This window comes from Dendrobates tinctorius, unplaced genomic scaffold (assembly GCF_039654945.1).
Source record: "Dendrobates tinctorius isolate UK_male_01 unplaced genomic scaffold, ASM3965494v1 ptg000060l, whole genome shotgun sequence".
NCBI classification, from domain to species: domain Eukaryota; kingdom Metazoa; phylum Chordata; class Amphibia; order Anura; family Dendrobatidae; genus Dendrobates; species Dendrobates tinctorius.
Window position 1 is genome coordinate 56,763,814 of NW_027361728.1, and position 16,742 is coordinate 56,780,555.

Below are 16,742 nucleotides of genomic sequence, written 5' to 3' on the forward strand. Positions count from 1 at the left end.
ACCGCTGCGGATTCCGCAGAAAGAATTGACATGTTTTTTTTTTTCCATTTATTTGAATGGTACTGTATAACGCTGCTAAAACTGCTGCGGGTCCGCAGCGGCCGAAACCGCTGCGGAACCGCAGCAGAAACCACAGCGTGTGCACACAACCTAATGGAGCAGTAGCAGCTGCGGAGCCGGAGAGTATTTATTATCGGCTTATAACGGGGCACTGGCAGTCACCTGTAATATCAGCTCAGCGCTATTAATAACAGTGCAGCGGCCTGCGGATTATATCTCTGCGGACTGCACGGATTATATCTCTAGATTATATCTCTGTGGATTATATCTCTGTGGATTATATCTCTGACATTAGTGACTAGTCAGTGTCAGTCGATCAATGTATAAAATAGCAGGGCAGGGGAAAGGGTCCAGCTCCAGCAGGGGACACTAGGGCCGGGAGACAGTCACACAGTGACACAGACTAGTACAATGTCCTCGGCTGATGGCTGTGTCTGTGTGGTGGTGGGTGGGGGACTCTCTCTGCTCTGCCGGCTGTGTGGTGGTGGTGGATCGTGGTGGTAGACTCTCTGCCGGGCTCTCTGTCTGACTCCTGCAGCCCTGCGGCCTGCTCAGTGCGTCCAGCGTCCTCCTCCTCGGTCGTGCAGCTCTGCCGGCTCCAGACTACCGCTGTCCTGCAGTGCCGGACAGAGCCGGCCTGGCTGTGTGGTGGTGTGTGATTGTGTGCTCTCCGCCGGGCTCCCCATGTCTGACTCCTGCCCTGTGGCCTGCCCTGTGTAGAGCTGGCTAGCCTGGTGTGGTGAGCTGCTCTGCTGTCTCTGCACCCTCCCTGGTGATGAGGCCCCAATGAGAGGAAAAATAGGTTTCTGGGGCCCCACGCAACGGTGGTCGCCCCTATGCTGTGTTAATAGTACGTCACCATCCTCCCTGGAAGTGCCGGCTACCTGAGGGTGTGTGTCTTGAAGGGTGTGTGTCTTGAAGGGGGTGTGTCTTGAAAGGGGAGTGTCTTGAAGGGGGTGTATCTTGAAGGGGCTTGTCTTTGAGGGGGCCCCGTTTAAAAGTTTGCTATGGGGCCCAATCAGTTCTAGTTACGCCCCTGTATTACAGGGTATATACACTAGTTTCCTTAATATTGCATTGATCCAGGGAGCTAGTCTGATTGCCATATGTGGAGACGGGAAGGAATTTTTTCCCCAATGTGAAGCTTACTGTTTGCTACATGGGGTTTTTTTTGCCTTCCTCTGGATCAACATGTTAGGGCAAGTTAGGATAGGATATGGGTTGAACTAGATGGACTTAAAGTCTCCCTTCAACCTTAATAACTATGTTACTATGTTACTATGTAAAGGCAATGGGAATAGAGAGGCTAATTGTCAGAAAAGGCGCATATTATAGATACGCCTTTTCTGGGGTGGCTGGGGTCAGATTTTTTTAGCCGGGGGGGGCTAATATCTGCCCTCAGTCACTGGCTTTCTCTCTCTGGCGGAGAAAATACAGCGGGAGCCCATGCAATTTTTTACAACGATTTTACCTGTTAACTTAACACCTACATGTCCCCAATTTTACACACATGCACTAATCTAATTATTAGTCAAAGACATATATAAAACTAAATGAAATGAAATAATTTACTGTACGCAAACCATGTGTCATTTCATGTCGTCGCATTTCGTAATGATTTTACAGAAGCCGGCAATTGATTTAGCGGCCATTATGCTATGCAGAACTCTATGAACTATATATATATATATATATATATATATATATACGGTATATATATGTATAAATTCAAATTCAAAGAAGCTTTATTGGCAGGACTAAATACACATTAGTTTTGCCAAAGCAAGTGTTCAAAAGGGATTGGGGATAGGGACTGTAGGGATGTTGGGTAGGGGTTGTAGGAAAGGTGGATAGGGCAGATCCAGGATGGGGCTATAGAAGTCCATGGCATAGGGAAGGTGGATGGGGCAGATCCAGGGTGGGGGCTATAGAAGGCCATGGCATAGGGAAGGTGGATGGGGGGATGGGCCAGATCCAGGGTGGGGGCCATAGACGTCCATGGCATATCATAGTTCTCTTTCTCGCAGTCTATGACATTCGCTCACATATAGCGCTGCTATCTCCACTGCTCTCTCTTCTTCCCCCAGCAGGATATAGGTTTTCTCTTCCTCCTTCATGGTGATGAAATCCGTGAAGAGATGTGAGAGTTTCCTGAAGTGAGTGTCCCTCACTGCTGAGTATTTGGAGCTGTGTAGCAGGAAGTGGGTCTCATCCTCCAGGGCCTCCTGGTCAGTCACAGTGTTGGCACAGTCTTTCCTCCCTGGGATTGTAGTTCTACCTGTGTCACCCGGATTCGATGGCCAGACTGTGGGCACTAAGTCTATATCGGCTAAGGATCTTGCGGTCTCTGGGGTCTGGGAGTTTCTCCAGATATGGGGCCAGTCTGTAGTCTCTCTGTAGACTCTGGTACATGGTCAGTTTCTGTGAGCTGATGATGTCATTCTTCCAGTCACTTACATACCTCTCCTGGCCTTCATCTGCCATCTTCCTGATTCTGGCTTTCGTCAGGTTGTTGTGATTGGTGTTCTGGTCAGGTTGGGTTTGGGTGAGCTGTTCCAAGGGTCCTGGTTTTTCTGTTCCACCTACATGTGTCAGGACTTTATGGTGATCGGAGCTTGGATTGCTCCTATGTAGGTGAGCCCGGAGTGGCAGAGCCCTCTTTAGAACCATTAGGTGTAGAGGGAATCTGCCCAGCTCGGCCCAGCAAGCACTGTTAGAGGTGCTCTGATGGACTTGGAGAAGGTGCTTGCAGAATTCCAGGTGGAATATTTCTGTTGGGCTGGAATCCCACCTTGACCAGTCTGGGTAGGTGTGAGGACCCCAGACTTCGCGGCCATATAGGAGGATTGGGGCGATGATAGAGTCGAAGATTTTTAACCAGACCCTCACTGATGGCTTCAGATGGTAGAGTTTCCTTCGGATGGCATAGAAGGTTATGTAGGCCTTTCAGGGTCTCTATGGCTTGTTTAAAGCTCCCTGATGGTGAATCTCTAGGCCCAGGTAGGTATATTTATCCATTCCTGTAAGGGCGCAGTTGTTGAGGACAAATGCTGGTCTGATTTTCTCTTTCTCTTCTGGAACACCATGATGTTGGTTTTCTTTAGGTTGGCCGGTAGTGCCGAGGTGGATCTGAATTTCTCTAAGATTTTCAGGTTGTCTTGGAGGCCTTTCTCGGTTGGTGACAGAAGCAGCAGGTCATCTGCATACAGCAGGAATTTCACCTGCTCATCGTGGAGGGTGAGACCTGGTGCTGTGGAAGATTCCAGAGCGGTAGCCAGCTCGTTGATGTAAATATTGAAGAGCGTGGGGCTTAGGCTGCAGCCATGTCTGACTCCCCGCCTCTGCTGGAAATAGGCCGTTCTTCTGACGCTCACACTCACACTGCAGAGGTTCTCGGTGTAGGATCTTTTGATAACTTCGTAGGTCTTTCCTCCTATTCCGCTCTCCAGCAGTTTCAGGAATAAGCCTAGGTGCCACACTGAATCAAAGGCCTTTTTAAAGTCCACAAAACAGGCGTATATCTTCCCGTTCTTTGTATTGTGAACGTGGCTCTGAATGAGACTGTGCAGGGTATAGATGTGGTCAGTCGTGCGGTGGTTTGGCATGAACCCTGCTTGGCTCTTGCTGAGGACGTTGTGCTTGGTGAGAAAACTGAGGATCCTCTTGTTCAGGATGCTGTTGATCAGTTTTCCCAGGTTGCTACTGACACATATTCCTCTGTAGTTGGCAGGGTCATACCTGTCCCCATTCTTGTGAATGGGTGTGATGAGGCCTTGGTTCCACATACGAGGGAAGTAGCCGGCACTTACCACAATATTGAAGAGTTTAACCATTGCGGCCTGTATTTCTGGTGGGCTGTACTTCAGCATCTCTTGTAGGATTCCATCCAGGCCACCGGCTTTTCTACATCTTATGGAAGAGATTCTCTCTGCTACTTCCTGTAATGTAATAGGTGCATCCACGGGGTTTTGGAAAGTTTTTACTTTTTCCTCCATTGCTTTTAGTTTTGCCATTATGCTTTCCTGTTCTTGGCTTAGTTCTTCCTTTGGAATGTCTTTATAGAGATCTCTGAAGTACTGGAGCTAGATGTTGCCATTTTGGATATGGATGTTGTTTTCCTTGTCTTTTGTGCCCATGTGGTTCCATAGTTCCCAGAAGGAGTTGTCTTGGTGGGCATCTTGGAGTTGGTTAAGTTTGGTGGAGATGTAACTCTGCTTCTTCCTCCTGAGGATGGTTTTGTACTGCTTTTGTATGGTTTCATAGGCTTCCCTCAGACCCGGGTGGTTGGGGTCTCTGTGTTTCTTGTTTGAGGCTGTTCTCAGGGTCTTCCGTATGGCTTTACATTCTCTGTCAAACCATCCATTGATCGGTTTTTCTTTTGGTCTCTTGTAGTTGATTTTTTTTAAGGTCGGACAGTCTGGCCATTGCATAGAATATATTGTTGAGGTCTTTTGCAGCTTGACTCACTCCCTTTGGGTTAGGCTGGTACTCGTACTTGTAGAAGTGGTGGAGCATCCGCTGTATTTCAGGTCTGCTGGGAGCCTCTTTATACTTTAATGCCGACATTTTGTGTCATTTATAGGATGGAGGCCGCGTGAAGAGGCCACTCTGCTGTGGCTTTTGAGTGGATGGTTTCGCTGTAGATTTCAAGTACAGAAGAAGTTGGCTGTGGTCTGACAGGTGCGTTTGTGGGGACACTATGAAGGTGCTGCTATTTGCCAGGTTCATATCTGTAATGGCATAATCTACTACACTACTCCCTACATGGGAGTTTAGTGTACACCTCCCTAAGGAGTCTCCTTTGGTTCGTCCATTAAGAATATGAAGTCCTAAACTTCTATATATGTTCAGGAGCTTTTTACCACTTTTGTTGACTGTACTGTCATAGCTGTTTCTCTCTGTGAGTACTGAGTCTTGGCCGTCATTCTCTGCTCCAAATATGTAGATGTTCCCATCCGTGGTCAGGAAGTCATTTTCTCTCCCTGTTCTTGCATTGAGGTCTCCAAAGATGAGAACTTTGCCCCGACCCTGATAGTGGGCGGCTTCTCTTTGTAAGATCTTGAAGCAGTCTGGATTGAAGTAGGGTGACTCTGGTGGTGGTATATAGGTGGCGCAGAGATGGACATCAGACTGAGAGGTGAGGATGGAGCTGCTGATCCTGATCCATATGTGGCTGCCTCCTCTCTTCACCGGTTTGATGTACTAGTGGAGCTCCTCTATGTATATATATATATATATATATATATATATATATATATATATATATATATGTATACTATGTGTATATATCTATTCTTTCATTTGTATTTTACAACCTGTCATCGGGATCCATTATATGTCGACTTTCCAAGCCGGCGATAAGGAAGCCATACGGATGTCACATGGATGCTTAGATACGAGAAAATCGCATCCTCTCATGACAATCGGATGACATACGGATCACTGTTCATGAAACTTTTGTGCAATTCTGGTCCGTGAAAAATGGACCGTATTTTTATATGTTGTGTGTGACTCAAGCCTTAGTGCAAGAGAAAAGATATCAGAGGGTAAGATAGGATCATAGGAGATAACCAGAGGTGTCATGGGTTTGGTAGAAAATAACGGGGTAATATGGGGGGATGGGGAATAACAGTGGGGTATTGAGAGGTAACAGATGGGTAAGAGGGAGTCAGTGAGATGGTGGCAGAGAAAATAATTACAGAACAGAACCACCAGCTAAGGACCATGGACCCTGGGCTATGAATAAACTGTGACCCTAACCCCCGACAGCCCGGAACATAAATAGTTTTAAGCTCAAATTTGTTTAAATCAGGTTTTAATTTTAAATGTACTTTTAAAAAATTATTTGCTTTCAAATTACTATGTATATCGGAAAAAAATAAATGGAAGTCTTCTAATTTTCATGAGAGCCATGAGGCCTAATATTAGACTTGTACTTCTTTTCTTATCAGCAGTCACATAGACATAAGCAGTAATAGACTGGCTGACCCTATTGACTAGTATAGGAGAGCTTTCTAAGGGTATGTTCACACTGGGCGTTTTTGCTGCCTTTTTATGCTATTTTTCAGCTGCTCTTTACAGTACCAGCAAAGCCTATGAATTTAAGAAATCTCATCCACACACATTGGTTTTTGTGTCATCAGGATTTTGTGCTTTGCTGTGCTTTTTGGACATAGAGCATGTCACTTCTTTCAGCGTTTTTGCAGCATTTTTCACCCATTGACTTGAATGGATGTTGCAAAAACACAGGTATCATTATTTGCAGCGTTTTTGCTGCAGAAAAGTCATGGACATTAGCATGGACAAAGAGACACAAAAAAGGCACCAAAAAAATGCACCAAAACGCACCTAAACTGCATTTTTTGCTCCAGCTTCTTTCCTGCCAAGAAGATCAGGTTTTGCTGCAGAAAAAAAAGAGCAAAAATGCCCAGTGCGAATTTACCCTAAGCGTGCTCTGACCTAGGTAAAGGTCATTGTGAAGGGATGGGGAGGAGGTGAGCTGTAACAACACCTATTTAAATGGTGGGTTCTGAGTTTTTTATTTTAATAATAACAATAATTTTATTTCTATAAATGTGGTTTTAGGGCACGCTTAAAACTGTAGGTATTGGGAATTAATCAAATTATCCTGTTTAGTTAATTCCAAAAAATTGGCTCAGCACGTGAGAAGTCTTGGAGACGGGAGAGGGAGGTTCTGATTACTGAGGATGTTACCCTCAGGTCATTAGCAGAACGGAGGGCACAGGTAGGGTGGTAGAATGAGACGAGAGAGGAGATGTATGGTGGTGCTGAACCATGGAGTGCTTTGTGGGTGAGGGTGATATGTTAATATTGAATTCTGGAGTAGATGGGTAACCAGTGCAATGACTGGCACAAGGTAGAAGCATCGGTGTAATGGTTGGTGAGGAATATGACCCAAGCTGCAGCATTCAAGACAGATTGGCAAGGGGAGAATTTGGTAAGAGGGAGACTGATTAGTAGTCCAGAAGAGAATGAATAAGAATGTATAAGGGCAACAGCAAGAGTTTTTTCATATTCGAAAGTAAGAAAAGGTCAAATTCTAGAAATGCTTTTGAGGTGCAGATAACAAAAGTGAGCCAGTGATCGGATGTGGGGGGGGAATGAAAGGTCTGAATCAAGCATAACCCCAAGACAGTGGGCATGTTGCTGAGGAGTAATGGTACAACCACACATGGAAATGGCAATGTCGGGCATAGGTAGGTTAGTAGAAGGAGGAAACACAAGGAGTTCAGTTTTTGACAAGTTCAGTTTCAGATAGAGGGAGGACACGATGTTGGAGATAGCGGTAAGACAATCACTGGCGTTTTGTAATAATGCAGGTGTGATGTCAGGAGTAGAAGTGTACAATTAGGTGTCATCAGCATAGAGATGGTACTGGAAACCAAATCTACTGATTGCTTGTCTAATAGGGGCAGTATACAAGGAGAAGAGGAGGGCGCCTAGGATTGATCCTTGAAGAACACCAACAGTAAGGGGAAGATGAGAGGAGGAGGAGCCTGCAAAAGCTACAGTGAAGGAGCTGTAAGAGAAGTAGGAGGAGAACCAGGATAGATCGGTGTCCTTGAGGCAGATGGAGCGGAGCATAGTGAGGAGGAGCTGATCATCCACAAAGTCGACTGCTGCAGAGAGATCCAGGAGTATTAGTATGGAGTAGTGACCATTAGATTTAGCTGTTAGTAGATCATTAGAAACTTTAGTAATGGCAGCTTCAGTAGAGTGTAAAGAGTGGAAACCGGATCGAAGAGGGTAGAGAAGAGAGTTATCTGAGAGATAGCGGATAAGACAGGAGTGGACCAAGTGCTCCAGGAGTTTAGAGATGAAAAGAAGATTAGAGACAGGTCTATAGTTAGCAGCACAGTTTTGGCAGAAGGCTGTTTTTTTTTTTTTTAAATAATTGATGTATGATGGCATGCTTAAATGAAGAGGAAAAAATACCAAAAGAGAGAGAGAGGTTGAATATTTTTGTTAGGTAAGTAGTGACAGCCGGGGAAAATGAATGGAGGAGATGTGACGGAATGGGGCCACTAGAGCTAGTAGTAGGGCGAGAAGATCAAAGAAGCCTGATTATTTTTTCTTCTGTGACTGGTTCAAAGTCAGAGAAGGAGCTAGATGCAGTGGGGGAGGGAGGACAGTGCATAGTATGAGGGGATTTGGAGAAAATTGGCAGTGTTTCGTTATAATGCTTCAGTGCAGAGTCAGGACATGAGAGGGAGGAGATTGGGCCAATGATGATTGCAAATTTTTCATAAGTTTTTGGGTGTTAATAGCCTGTATATTTCTATAAGTGTGGAAAGTGGGGGTGAGGAAGGTTATGGTCAGAGTGAGGGAGAGAAGAGTTGGTAAATCATACACTGAGCAAATCTGGGAGAAGACCAAGTCGAGGGAGTTTCCATCTTCATGAGTAGGAGAGTTAGTAAACTGCAGAAGGCCTAAGGAGGAAAGGTGAGTAGCAGATGGGGAGAGGGGAAAAGCAATGGGGATGTTAAAGCCTCCCATTATGAGGGTGGGGATGCCATAGGAGAGAAAATGCGGAAGTCAGGTGGCAAAGTGATCCAAAAACTGATGGGAGGGGACCAGAGGACGATACACAACCGGCATTCGCATGGAGAAGGGGATGTAGAGTCTGACAGCGTGAAACTCAAAAGAAGGGAAGATAAGTGAGGGTACTTGAGGGATAACCTGAAAGGTCCTTTTGGGTGATAGCAGCAGTCCAGCGTCTCCACCTGGTCTGTTGTCCGATGTTGGGGTATGAGAGACGTGTAGTCCACCATATGAAAGAGCAGTGGAGGTGTCTGACTGCTGAATCCAGGTTTCAGTAAGAGCCAGAAGGTTAAGAGAATCAGAAAGAAAGAAGTTATGGATGAAAGAGAGTTTATTACACACTGAGCGAGAATTCCAGAGGGTACAATTAAAAGAGACAGAAAGCATTCAGGGATTATTAATGAGATTTGAGGGGGTTTCTGAATGTAGCAGTTGATGTGTTCGACTTACTATAACCTGAGGGGCGAGGGTTGGGAGAGATATCTCCTGAGATTAGGAGAAGGAGGATAGAAAGAGTGAGCAGATGGTTATGTGATTTGTGAGAGTGTTGGATGGTGGGACTGAATGGATCTGTGCAATTTAGCAATGTGAAAAGAATGTGAGTGCAGTACATAGGAGAGGAGAGGAGAGAGGGGCTGATAAAGATGGAGTGTGAAGAGTTAATGCAAGGATGGTGAATGTGAGTGAATGCAGCATCCAGGATATAAAATATACAAATGCATATGGTGAATATTTGTTGCAATCCAAATGTACTGGGAATAGGTTTCTTTAACCCCTTCACCCCCAAGGGTGGTTTGCACGTTCATGACCGGGCCAATTTTTACAATTCTGACCACTGTACCTTTATGAGGTCATAACTCTGGAACGCTTCCATGGATCCCGGTGATTCTGACATTGTTTTCTCGTGACATATTGTACTTCATGTTAGTGGTAAAATTTCATTCAAATAACTTGCGTTTATTTGTGAAAAAAATGGAAATTTGGCAAAAATTTTGAAAATTTCGCAATTTTCCAACTTTGAATTTTTATGCCCTTAAATCACAGAGATACGGCACACAAAAAACTTGATAAGTAACATTTCCCACATGTTTACTTTACATCAGCACAATTTTGGAACCAAAATTTTTTTTTGTTAGGAAGTTATAAGTAGAGTTGAGCGACTTTTGGTTTTTTAGGGTCGCGTTTCGTTTCGTGAAACCCGACTTTTCCAAAAGTCGGGTCGAGCAAGATCGTCCGATTATAGGGAAAAGTCGGGGTCGTCCCGAAACACGAAACCCAATGTAAGTCAATGGGGAATAAAAGTCGGCAGTGAGAGGAGGACAGGAAACACACCTACAGTGCCCATTTGAATGCCAAAAGCATCAATTCTTCTTACTTAAGCTTGTCAACCTTAATTAATTTCATAATATAAGTTACGCACTGAAAAATGGGGGTTATTTGGCTAAAGTTGTGGGGGGGGAGGGCTGGCTGCAGGTTTTCATGTGCCCTGGGCGAAAGAGCGCCCCTTTAACACATACCACAACTCATCATGCTCCGATACGGCAGATAAATAGCGGTATAGTACAATGAAAAATACCTCACTTTTTACATCTCATGACGAGGCCCATCTATTTCTCCATACAGAATCATTGGTCCCATATCATGTTTGAAACAGTATATGATGAGCTCCACATCATGCTACAGTATATGTTGGTCCCCATTGATGAAGCTCCACTGTCTTATGGGCCCAAATAATGCTCCAAACATAATGGGCCCCATTTCTAATGCTCTAGTGTATAATGGGCCCTGTAAATGCTGCTCCAGTGTCTGATGTCCACCTTTGGAATGTTCCAGTGTATGGTGGGCCCCATCTATCATTCTCCAGAGTATAGGGCTCCCCAAAAATTGCTGTCCCAACATTGAAAACAATCAAATAAGTCTCCTCGCTAGGGAATCCCTGTACTTGTCTGGACAGGTGCTGTAGCTTGCTTAACAGCTCGCCAGCCATTCTCACGCCCAGTATGGATTGCACGTGATTGCACAAAGGTTAGAAAGGGTACCGTATCCCTGGATAACATGTATGGATAGCGTACACATTCAAAATATATATCTCAGGAGGCAGGCTCAGATGGTGTCAGGCCCAGTATGGATTGCACGTGATTGCACAAAGGTTAGAAAGGGTACCGTATCCCTGGATAACATGTATGGATAGCGTACACATTCAAAATATATGTCTCAGGAGACAGGCTCAGACGGTGTCAGGCACAGTATGGATTGCACGTGATTGCACAAAGGTTAGAAAGGGTACCGTATCCCCGGATAACATGTATGGATAGCGTACACATTCAAAATATATGTCTCAGGAGGCAGGCTCAGACGGTGTTAGGCCCAGTATGGATTGCACGTGATTGCACAAAGGTTAGAAAGGGTACCGTATCCCCGGATAACATGTATGGATAGCGTACACATTCAAAATATATGTCTCAGGAGGCAGGCTCAGACGGTGTTAGGCCCAGTATGGATTGCACGTGATTGCACAAAGGTTAGAAAGGGTACCGTATCCCCGGATAACATGTATGGATAGCGTACACATTCAAAATATATGTCTCAGGAGGCAGGCTCAGACGGTGTTAGGCCCAGTATGGATTGCACGTGATTGCACAAAGGTTAGAAAGGGTACCGTATCCCCGGATAACATGTATGGATAGCGTACACATTCAAAATATATGTCTCAGGAGGCAGGCTCAGACGGTGTCAGGCACAGTATGGATTTGACGGCCCAGATTACACAGCGGAGGAGCAGGGAGAGGTAAAGATTGCAAATGCTGGGGCCCTGCCCAAGCAAGGGGGGCCCACTCGTGGGCATCGGTACTGGCACTGGGCCCCTCATAGTACAGCGGTGTGTCTGACGGCGGGTGTGCACCACCACCGTCAGAGACACTTGATTGCACTATGAGGGACCCTGTGCCAGTGCCTGCGCCCAAGAGTCGGCCTACCCACCTGTCCAGGGCAACGGCACTCGCACGGTGTCGTGCGCTAGGTGGTGACCCCGGCCATGGGGGGGAGGCAGCACAGTTAGGGAGTTTTAGAAAGTGGCATATGTTGATGTTGGACATTCAGCTGATGCAAAAGGCGAAATAGGTGAAGTACCAGGAAGAGGTGGACCAAAGCAAGCCATTTTTCTGTCACCCTATGTGTCATCAGGGGAAGGTGGGACAAAATCCTTGGAAACCCATGCGTGGTTCATTTTAATGAAGGTTAGATCATCCACATTTTGGGTTGACAGACGGGTCCTTTTTTCTGTCAGGATTGATCCAGCTGCACTGAAGACTCTTTCCGATAGCACACTTGCAGCTGGGCAAGCGAGCTCCTGTAAGGCATATTGGGCCAATTCAGGCCAGGTGTCCAGTTTAGCTGCCCAATAGTCAAAGGGGAATGACCTGTGTGGGAGAACATCGATATGGGAGGAAAAGTAGTTTGTAACCATAGTTGACAACTGCTGTCTCCTGTCACTTTCCATCGATGCAGTATTACCAGTTGTGTGATCGGTATTTGAAAAATCAGTCCACAACATTGTCATGAAACCCCTGTCTCCAACGCCACTTCTGCTGTGTGCACCACGAACACCTCTGCCAAGCTGCCCCCGGCCCGTACGGCTCGTGTGAGAACCATCACTGCTGCTGTGTGCTGGGAATGCCTCAAGCAACCGATTTACCAGAGTTGCTTGTTTATTAGCCAATATTAGGTCAAGGTTCTCCTGTGGCATGATGTTTTGTAATTTGCCTTTATAGCGTGGATCCAGGATGCTGGCCAACCAGTAGTCGTCATCGTTCATCATTTTGGCAATGCGGGGGTCCCTTTTTAGGATCCGCAAGGCATAATCTGACATGTGGGCCAATGTTCCCGGTGTCAATGATGCACTGCGAGTGCTGGGTGGAGGAGCACTTTCTGGCAAATCCACATCCCTCCAGTCACGCACAAACCCTGTACCAGACCTTGCCACGCCAACATTTTCACTTGCCCCACGAGATGCATCCTCCTCCCCTAAGTAATCATCCCCATCATCCTCCTCCTCCTCCTCTTCTTCCTCCACCTCGTCCAGGAGAGGTCCCTGAGCAGACAATGGCTGAATGTCATCAAGGATTCCCTCCTCCTCTTCCTCCTCATCAACATTGGCTGCAGACGCCTGCTCCTTAAGGTGCGTCAAAGTTTGCATGAGCAGACGCATAAGTGGGATGCTCATGCTTAGGATGGCGTCGACTGCGTTACCAGCCGTGTGCATTCCTCAAAACACTGAAGGACTTTACAAAGGTCTTGCAGCTTCGACCACTGCACGCCTGTCAACTCCATGTCTGCTCTCAAAGTGCCTGGCTGTGTATCCTCCCACAAATGCATTATGGCCTGCCTCTGCTCGCACAGCCGCTCCACCATGTGCAGGGTGGAGTTCCACCTTGTTGCAATGTCGATAATGAGGCGGTGGTTGGGAAGGTGGAGCAATCGCTGCAGCTTCTGCATACGAACGGAGTGTACAGGCGACCGGCGGATGTGCGCGCACAGTCTTCGCACCTTCTGGAGCAGGGCTGTTAACTCCGGATAATTTTTGAGGAAGCACTGCACCACCAGGTTCAAGGTGTGAGCCAAGCAAGGTATGTGGCTGAGTTTTGAAAGGGCTATGGCTGCCACAAAATTACACCCGTTATCACTAACTACCTTGCCTGCCTCAAGATGTACACTGCCCAGCCATGACTCAGTTTGTCGCTTCAAGTACTCGGCCAGCACCTCGGCGGTGTGTCTGTCGCCCAAATACATCATCTGCAACACAGCCTGCTGACGCTTTCCACTAGCTGCTCGATAGGGGGACACATATTGTGTAACAGTGGCAGCTGCAGATGGAGTGCTCGTACGACTGCGCTCTGTGGACGAGCTTTCGCTTCTGGAGGAGGAGGAGGAGGGTCGAACGCCTACAGCCAACTGTTTCCTATACCGTGGGCTAGGCAGCACTGTCCCACCACCGCTGTCCCCTGTGGACCCTGCATCCACCACATTAACCCAGTGCGCAGTGATGGACACGTAACGGCCCTGGCCATGCCGACTGGACCATGCATCAGTTGTGAGGTGCACCTTTCCGCTCACTGACTGCTTGAGTGCATGGACAATGCGGTCTTTCACATGATGGTGGAGGGCTGGGATGGCTTTGCGAGAGAAGAAGTGGCGACTTTGTAGGTCATAGCGTGGTACTGCATAGGCCATGAGTTCGCGGAAAGCTGTGCTTTCCACCAACCGAAAGGGCATCATCTTAAACGAGATTAGTTTGGCAATGTGGGCGTTCAAACCCAGTGTACGTGGATGAGAGACTGAGTACTTTCTTGACCTACTCATAGTGTCTGGGAGGGTGAGCTGGACTTGAGAGCTGCATATGGTTGAAGTAGCGGTGGACAGGGCGGACTGAGAGAGGGTTGATGATGGTGATGGAGTTGGTGTTCTTTCTGATGGCCTAGAATCAGTCTTTCGTTGATATAACAGTGGGATTCCCTGACTGCTGTGGCCTTGCAACGACACCTCAACATTTGCTGCTGTGCTAACCGGTGGGATTACAGTGGGGGAAACAATGTAGCGTTGCTGACTACCTTCGTTGTGATCAGTTGCACATGTGGCACTTGAGGTTTGGTGTTGTGTCCACGCTTGCAAGTGCATGCTGGTTAAATGTCTAAGCATGCAACTGGTATTCAAATTTTTCAGATTTTTCCCTCGGCTAAAGGTCTTTGCGCACTTCTTACAGATAACCTTGGCCTGATCATGAGGATTTTGTTCAAAAAAGTGCCACACTGCACTCTTCCTACTTTGGCAGACATTTTGCGGCCTAGCACGCTGTGATCTTTTGACCCTCTGGACAAGCTGTCCAGCAACTCTTTTAATGTTTGGAACCTGTCTTTGGAGTGCTCCGGGCCTGCCAGATAACAGCTGTTGCGATGTCGATGTCTGCTGTGGATGCTCCTCATCTGAGCTATTGGAAGCAGCACCCTCTTCCCCCAATGGATGCCAATCTGGGTCAACAACTGGGTCATCCATCACCTCCTCTTCTATGTCATGTGCACCTTTCTCTGTGTCACCGTGTATGGTGGTATAGTGTGCGGGAAGGGGCACCTGAGTCTCATCAGGGTCAAAATCTGGCTCTGTACACTGCGAGGACAATGTAGTGCTCTGAGTGAATGTACCAGCAGAATCATCCATCAGCGGCTGTGCATCAGTGCACTCCATGTCAGATTCATCTTGGCCTGGGTAATTCACCATTTGACTTGATAATCCAGGCATGGTATGTGAAAACAGCTCCATGGAGTAATCAGTAGTATGGCCTGCGTCATCCTTCAATCTTGGTTGGGGTGAAGGACACAAGGAAAGGTGTGGTTCATGAACATGAGCCTCCAATGACGACTCAGTGCTTTTACTTTTTACAACTGAAGAAGAGGAGGCGATAGAGCTGGAGGCTGAGTCAGCAATGTAAGACAAAACTTTTTCCTGATGCTCTGCCTTTAAAAGCGGTTTGCCAACTCCTAGAAAACTAAGCGTTTGAGGCCTTATGTAGACAGACGATGACGCAGGGTCAGCACCTCCTGCATTCGGTCCTATTTTGCTCTTGCCACTACCATCAGATCCACCACCAACACCATCATTACCAGCTGCCAACCCCCGCCCAATTCCACGGCCTCTTCCACCAGCCTTCCTCATTTTTGGTAGAAATGTAGACAAAATCCAACAAACTATATAGTAATGTAAAACAAGGTACAAGGTGTCTATAGGACAGGGGAGATTTAGAATTTCTGCACACACTTGTGGACAGTGGACACTTTTGGATTGTGTGAGGCCCACTGATATCTGAGCGCTATGTGACACGCTCGATGGCACAGCTGCCTGTGACCAAAGTGACGAGAGGATAATGGAGATTTTGAATCTCTGTGCACACTTTTGGACACTGGACACTTGTGGATTGTGTGAGGCCCACTGATATCTGAGCGCTATGTGACAGGCTCGATGGCACAGCTGCCTGTGACCAAAGTGACGAGAGGATAATGGAGATTTTGAATCTCTGTGTAAGCATCGTTCCTATTCTGCTGTGTTCCGGACTTTGCCCTTACTGTTGCCCTTAAGCCTGGCTTCATTCGGCCATACTGGTTCCTGTGACATCACCGCCTGTTGGTCCCGCCCGCCGGGTTTAAATAGCTTTCCTGGACATGACTACCTTGCTTGTATATCTCGTCCTGTACCTGATCTGCTAGCTGGGAGTTGCACGCTGTGCTACCTCCTTCCTTCCTTCTGAATCCACCTGGATTACCTGCTGCCTAACCGCCGCCGCCTGGACCTTCTGACGGTGTCTGCCTGAAGGCTCCTTCCAGCCCTGCCTCCACCGCTCACCGCTCCTACAGCACTCACGGTATGCGCTGAAGATCTTGACTGCTGTGTGCGTTTCACCTGAGAGACTTATCCCTGCTACCTTTACACATTCAGTATCAATTACCTAGTGACTTTCTCTGCCACTGCACTGTGCTCGAAGATTCCCCTCCCGCAAGGGAGAGGGCTAAGTGACTGTCCTTGCCTGCATTCTTAAGACTGTGTCTGCTTACATCTACATAGTGCTGGTGTGCAACTTGCTATCTACTGGACTGAGTTCTGCTGCTGTTACCACTGCTGTCATTGTCTGGCTCCGCCAGCACCTGTGCTGTTCTGTGCTGCTTGTTTAATACAAACTACTTTCACGTATACCTGTGTCTGTGACTCTATCATCTAGCCACTGTCTTCATAGAAACCTACTATACATCATTACAGGATATACAAGCCACCAATATGGAGACCGCAGGTGTAGAGTCCCTGGAGAAACGTGTAAGCAAGCAGCTTGCTTTGATACGGCAGGATGTGGCAGGCATTAGGACCCAGCTGGACACGCTGGAGCAACGTATCGAACACAACGCCGGGGCAGCAGAGGCACAGTTGCAACGACTGGCAAATCGGATTACGGCGCTGGAACAAGCAGCTCCTCTTCAGGGTGATCGTGTTCTGGCGTTGGAGCAAGCGATTCCTATGCAGCTCGATCGGATTGCTGCTCTGGAACAGGCCCCAGCCGCGCAGGTAGCAGGTGCTGCCCGGGA